This window comes from Erythranthe guttata, chromosome 8 (genome assembly GCF_056151865.1).
Source record: "Erythranthe guttata isolate IM_541 chromosome 8, IM_541, whole genome shotgun sequence".
NCBI classification, from domain to species: Eukaryota; Viridiplantae; Streptophyta; class Magnoliopsida; order Lamiales; family Phrymaceae; genus Erythranthe; species Erythranthe guttata.
The window spans coordinates 11,747,435-11,754,780 of NC_142540.1; the positions used below are offsets into that span (position 1 = coordinate 11,747,435).

The following is a 7,346-nucleotide window of genomic DNA, read 5'->3' on the forward strand; positions in this document are numbered from 1 at the left end:
GGGATCTGTTTAAAGCTAACAAATTTCTAGATCTTGCTCGGAGAATTTTAAGTATAGCTCACAAGAGGCAGATAATCCACAAAAGATAGAGAGAGGGGGGAGAGAGAGATAGCAAGAGAGTTTGAACCGGGGCACTAGATAGACATTTAAGTAGTCACATGCACTTACTAGTATCTTAAACATGGAAGCTACCCTCAGAGGCAATATCCTGGGTACACTTTGCAGTTGTGGAAATACAGGCGACACATAGTCCTCTTCCTCGGTCAGAGATGCTGATATCAACTCTGAAGAATGTGACCTAGAAGCTGAAAATGCCCGGTCCTGGCAATGATTATCCAAGAAAGTTCAAGTAACATGGGGATAAATCTAAAATGATAATTTAACAAAAATTAGAAGAAGAATATGAGGACCTGACCTTCTTTGTATTCGCAAATGCACGTTGGACAGTCATGGCATCACTTTGGCGCTCTGTCTCGGAACTCCTTTTCTTAATAAACTCGGATTCTGTAGAAGCTGGTGAATCGGCTCTACAGAGTGATGAAATTGATAATAAGCAATAGTCATCTCAACAAGGGAACTGTAAACAGACACTAATTAAAGTTCCTACCTTTTATAATGCACACTCCAGCCTCCTTCTCCATCCAAAGATAGGACCAAAAATTGTGATACATGAGGTTCCCATAGCTCGAACTTTAGCACAGAAACGTTCTTCCATATCAGTTGTCACAGCACTTGTGCACTCGTCCAGGATAGCAAATTTAGGTTTATGGTAAAAGAGACGAGCCATTACCAATCTTTGCTGCTCCCCTAGCGATAATTCGTCACCCCAATTCACCTCCTTTTCAGATGGGTACCGGTCCAGCAGATACTCAAGATCCACCTAATATATAAAAAAAATCGATCAACAACAAATCCCTGAACAAGTTTTGCCATCAAGATCGCCCAATGATAAAAGCTTGCAGAATCATATTTAACTGACAAATCTCACATTTCTCAACAGCTCGGCCATTTCACTTTTTGTAAGAGATGCAAAGTCCTGATCTGCTGTGAGGGGATAAATTAACTGGTCACGCAGGGTTCCAACCGCTGTATATGGGCGTTGTGGCACATAAAAGATCTCCTTGTTTAAATCAGAACCAATTCCAGGTTTGACTATATGACCAGACACCAATGGCCAAAGACCACCCAAAACTCGAAAGAGAGAGCTTTTTCCACTTCCATTTGGACCTTGAAATGGATCGGGTGGTATTGTTAAAATTTCGACCATGAAAGAAAAAATGATATGTAGAATCTACCAATCTGATGCAGCCTACATTTTACGGGTACAAAATGGCGAACAAAACAACCAATAGAATCTACCTGTTATCAAAAGATTTGAACCAGATTCAACCCTTAGACTCAAATCCTCTACTAAGACATTACCAGTTGGGGTAACAACCTGAGAGATAAAAATGTGCTTAAGAATCCCAGAGAAGAAGAGAATAATCAAATGAATGAAAGGCCAACTTTTCTGCTACCTTGACACCATCAAACTCAATGTAACTTGCCTCGCTAACATAGTTCCTGCTCCCATCAGCCTGTTGAGAAGATGAATCGCGTGCGGCTAGCTCTCTAGATATACCCAGAAGCTCGTGAATACGATCTGCATACCCACTGCAGATCAAAAGGAATATCTGCATAAACATATGGAGTATAATCTAACTAGCAACTAATTCTCACACCAGAAAAGCATGTAAATAATGCGACTGGTTGGCCAAATTCACCACGGTTGATAATGAACATTTCAAGTAATACTGTAACTGTTTAGTACAAGAATAAATATTTTTCTAGCAAACTTTCAAAAAAAAAAAAAAAAAATACTACAGTCTCAAAGTGATGCATCACGGTATAGAAGTAACCGTCTTAAGCAATTAATTTTTTTTCCTCTATGCAGGAGAAATGTAGTTTCATGTGAGTTTATAGAGTAGAAAGCCAAAAAATAAGTACATAAAGCTTTCAGAACGGAACTAACACTTCTCAAATTGAGAAAGTACAAAAATTCAAAGGTACATAAAAGCATTCAACAAAAAATTGAACAAGCTATACCTCAGGCGATTGAGTCGTCTTGAACTTATAGAAAGAGTTCCCAGAGACTCAAACAGCGAAATTATAACACTTGTGTGATATCTTAAATTGCTTAACATCTCTGCACGTCCTAAGGTAGAAGACTCGGGCCTTAAATTTCCAGGGAAAAATGGCTCAATAATCAGGATAACAGCAACAGTAGCGCCAAGATACTTTAGTAAGAAGTCCTGAATCATGCCAAACCACCAATGATCATGAAGAACAACTCTCATATGCTGAATAAGATTCTGAAACTTTTTCTGGATGTGAAATTCTTCTCAATTTTCTCCATCATAGAGCGCTATGCTTTCTGCATGAGTTCTTAACCGTGAATGCAACTGCCTATACTCCCCTTCCAGCTGTTGTTCTTTGGACATAAGTTTCCCAAATGGTGGTGAAAATTTTCTAATTGTGGCCCCTGCGCCCAACACATAGGCCTGAAAATTAACAAAATACATACAGATGTAAACAGCTTAATATAGTAACAACAATGAACAAAAGAAAGGAAGAGATTAAATTGGAATCTAATACATAGACGTAAGGTCATAAATTGCTACCAGTATCCAGAATATGTATTTTGGGCTAGCATATGAACATAGACGCCATGTATAAAGTAGCCCATCAGTAAGAGCAAATAGATCCTCTTGCACAAGGTCACTCAATTCCGAACAGAACCTTGGTATATCACTGGCAATTCGCTGCTCGGGATTGCTTATCCGACCATCAACATGAGACATCTTCTAGTACACCATATTCTGAACCCAAATCAAGAATATATTAACATTGACAACTTGTAAGAGCTTCCTTTACAACGCAGAGCTTTCCAATGCCGCCAGAACCGGTTGATTTGGAGTCCAGATGAGAAATTTATGCTCGACATCATGGACACTACCAAAGATGTTCGGGGATTCTCTCTTCTAATTTGATTTTATTTTCCTAATTGCAACTCTTTTCTTACTCTTTGATCATTTTTGCTTCCTGGAAACCTAATTTTCGATTTGTACCTATAAGATACCAATTCCACCAATAAATTTTGAAATATAAATTAATCCGAAAAAAAATCCACGTAAACGTAAACGTAGAATTTTATTTCTACACTCGACTGTATCTTTTTTATCTAGTGTTTTTGCTGGTGTTTTTTGATGCGTATTAAAGTCCTAGTATTGTAGTTCGTGTTTTTAAGAACGTTGTTTCGAATGCACTTTTGCGCATGTTTTTTACATGTACGTTTGTGCATGTCCATTTGGGCGAGTGTGCTTATGCATGTTTGTTGATTTGTATTACTGTCCTAGGATTGTAGTTTGTGTTTTCATGGTCCTTTTTGCGAATGCACTTTTGCGTGAGTACTTTTGTGCATGCTTTTGTACTTTTAGTTATGTGCGTATCTCTTCTAGCGAGTGTTTTTGCGCACGTTTCTCGATGCGCATTCATTTCCTCGAACTCTAGTACGTATTTTCATGATCGCTTTTGGAATCCAATTTTGACCATGTTCGAGTCCGAATTTGGATTTTTGCCATTGGACAGGAACTGTAGCCCGTTGAAATAGGTTTCCATAGCCCGCTGAAATAGCTTTCCAATGCCGCCGGAACAAGTTGATTTGGAGTCCGGATGAGAAAGTTATGCTCGACTTCGTGGACACTACCATAGATGTTCGGGGATTCTCTCTTCTAATTTGATTTTATTTTCCTAATTGCAACTATTTTCTTACTCTTTGATCATTTTTGCTTCCTGGAAACCTAATTTTCGATTTGTACCTATAAGATACCAAATCCACCAATTAATATAGAAATATAAATTAATCCGAAAAAAAATCCACGTAAACGTAAACGTAGAGTTTTATTTCTACACTCCAATGTATCTGTTTTATCTAGTGTTTTTGCTGCTGTTTGTTGATGCATATTAAACTCCTAGTATTGTAGTTCGTGTTTTTAAGAACGTTGTTGCGAATGCACTTTTGCGCATGTTTTTTACATGTACGTTTGTGCATGTCCATTTGGGCGAGTGTGCTTATGCATGTTTGTGGATTTGTATTACTGTCCTAGGATTGTAGTTTGTGTTTTCATGGTCCTTTTTGCGAATGCACTTTTGCGTGAGTACTTTTGTGCATGCTTTTCTACTTTTACTTATGTGCGTATCTCTTCTAGCGAGCGTTTTTGCGCACGTTTCTGGATGCGCATTCATTTCCTCAAACTATAGTCACTATTTTCATGATCACTTTTCGAATCCAATTTTGACCATGTTCGAGTCCGAATTTGGATTTTTGCCATTTGGCAGGAATTTTAGCCAGCTGAAATAGCTTTCCAATGCCGCCGGAACCAGTTGATTTGGAGTCCGGATGAGAAAGTTATGCTCGACTTCGTGGACACTACCAAAGATGTTCGGGGATTCTCTCTTCTTATTTGATTTTATTTTCCTTATTGCAACTCTTTTCTTACTCTTTGATCATTTTTGCTTCATGGACACCTAATTTTCGATTTGTACCTATAAGATACCAAATCCAACAATTAATATAGAAATATAAATTAATCCGAAAAAAAATCCAGGTAAACGTAAACGTAGAGTTTTATTTCTACACTCCACTGTATCTTTTTTATCTAGTGTTTTTGCTGTTGTTTGTTGATGCGTATTAAAGTCCTAGTATTGTAGAGCGTGTTTTTAAGAACGTTGTTGCGAATGCACTTTTGCGCATGTTTTTTACATGTACGTTTGTGCATGTCCATTTGGGCGAGTGTGCTTATGCATGTTTGTTGATTTGTATTATTGTCCTAGGATTGTAGTTTGTGTTTTCATGGTCCTTTTTGCGAATGCACTTTTGCGTGAGTACTTTTGTGCATGCTTTTCTACTTTTACTTATGTGCGTATCTCTTCTAGCGAGCGTTTTTGCGCACGTTTCTTGATGCGCATTCATTTCCACGAACTATAGTAACTATTTTCATGATCGCTTTTGGAATCCAATTTTGACCATGTTCGAGTCCGAATTTGGATTTTTGCCATTAGAACGGAATTGTAGCCAGCTGAAATAGGTTTCCAATGCCGCCGGAACCAGTTGATTTGGAGTCCGGATGAGAAGGTTATGCTCGACTTCGTGGACACTACCAAAGATGTTCGAGGATTCTCTCTTCTAATTTGATTTTATTTTCCTTATTGCAACTCTTTTCTTACTCTTTGATCATTTTTGCTTCTTGGGCACCTAATTTTCGATTTGTACCTATAAGATACCAAATCCACCAATTAATATATAAATATTAATTAAACCGAAAAAATATCCACGTAAACGTAAACGTAGAGTTTTATTTCTACACTCCACTGTATCTCTTTTATCTAGTGTTTTTACTGTTGTTTGTTGATGCGTATTAAAGTCCTAGTACTGTAGTTCGTGTTTTTAAGAACGTTTTTGCGAATGCACTTTTGCGTGAGTACTTTTGTGCATGCTTTTGTACTTTTACTTATGTGCGTATCTCTTCTAGCGAGTGTTTTTGCGCACGTTTCTCGATGCGCATTCATTTCCTCGAACTATAGTACGTATTTTCATGATCGCTTTTGGAATCCAATTTTGACCATGTTCGAGTCCGAATTTGGATTTTTGCCATTAGACACCTATTGTAGCCAGCTGAAATAGTTTTCCAATGCCGACGGAACCAGTTGATTTGGAGTCCGGATGAGAAAGTTATGCTCGACTTCGTGGACACTACCAAAGATTTTCAGGCATTCTCTCTTGTAATTTGATTTTATTTTCCTTATTGCAACTCTTTTCTTACTCTATGATCATTTTTCCTTCCTGGACACGTAATTTTCGATTTGTACCTATAAGATACCAAATCCACCAATTAATATAGAAATATAAAGTAATCCGAAAAAAAATCCATATAAACGTAAATGAAGAGTTTTATTTCTACACTCCACTGTATCTTTTTTATCTAGTGTTTTTGCTGTTGTTTGTTGATGCGTATTAAAGTCCTAGTATTGTAGTTCGTGTTTTTAAGAACGTTGTTGCGAATGCACTTTTGCGCATGTTTTTTACATGTACGTTTGTGCATGTCCATTTGAGCGAGTGTGCATATGCATGTTTGTTGATTTGTATTAATGTCCTAGGATTGTAGTTTGTGTTTTCACGATCCTTTGTGTGATTGCACTTTTGCGTGAGTACTTTTGTGCATGCTTTTGTACTTTTACTTATGTGCGTATCTCTTCTAGCGAGTGTTTTTGCGCACGTTTCTCGATGCGCATAGATTTCCTCGAACTATAGTACGTATTTTTATGATCGCTTTTGGAATCCAATTTTGACCATGTTCGAGTCCGAATTTTTTACAGGAATTGTAGCCAGCTGAAATAGCTTTCCAATGCTGCCGGAACCAGTTGATTTGGAGTCCGGATGAGAAAGTTATGCTCGACTTCATGGACACTACCAAAGATGTTCGGGGATTCTCTCTTCTAATTTGATTTTATTTTCCTAACTGCAACTATTTTCTTACTTTTTGATCATTTTTGCTTTCAGGACACCTAATTTTCGATTTGTACCTATAAGATACCAAATCGACAAATTAATATAGAAATATAAATAAAACCGAAAAAAAATCCACGTAAACGTAAACGTAGAGTTTTATTTCTACACTCCACTGTATCTCTTTTATCTAGTGTTTTTACTGTTGTTTGTTGATGCGTATTAAAGTCCTAGTACTGTAGTTCGTGTTTTTAAGAACGTTGTTGCGAATGCACTTTTGCGCATGTTTTTTACATGTACGTTTGTGCATGTCTATTTGAGCGAGTGTGCTTATGCATGTTTGTTGATTTGTATTAATGTCCTAGGATTGCAGTTTGTGTTTTCATGATCCTTTTTGCGAATTCACTTTTGCGTGAGTACTTTTGTGCATGCTTTTGTACTTTTACTTATGTGCGTATCTCTTCTAGCGAGTGTTTTTGCGCTTTCGCGATGCGCATTCATTTCCTGGAACTATAGTACGTATTTTCATGATCGCTTTTGGAATCCAATTTTGACCATGTTCGAGTCCGAATTTGGATTTTTGCCATTTGACTGATATTGTAGCCCGCTAAAAATAGCTTTCCAATGCCGCCGGAACCAGTTGATTTGGAGTCCGGATGAGAAAGTTATGCTCGACTTTGTGGACACTACCAAAGATGTTCGGGGATTCTCTCTTCTAATTTGATTTTATTTTCCTCATTGCAACTCTTTTCTTACTCTTTGATCATTTTTGCTTCCTGGACACCTAATTTTCGATTTGTAC

General features: G+C 37.5%; 1 pseudogene across 1 annotated transcript; it reads right to left on the bottom strand.

Moving 5' to 3' along the window:
• LOC105967788 (ABC transporter D family member 1-like) lies at positions 1 to 2,857 on the bottom strand (annotated as a pseudogene). Its single transcript, XR_016033131.1, has 8 exons — positions 2,661 to 2,857; positions 2,086 to 2,540; positions 1,518 to 1,653; positions 1,360 to 1,438; positions 989 to 1,227; positions 608 to 880; positions 416 to 527; positions 1 to 321 (listed from the first exon to the last, which is right to left on the bottom strand). The product of XR_016033131.1 is annotated as an ABC transporter D family member 1-like (transcript).
• Positions 2,858 to 7,346: the final 4,489 nt, after the last annotated feature.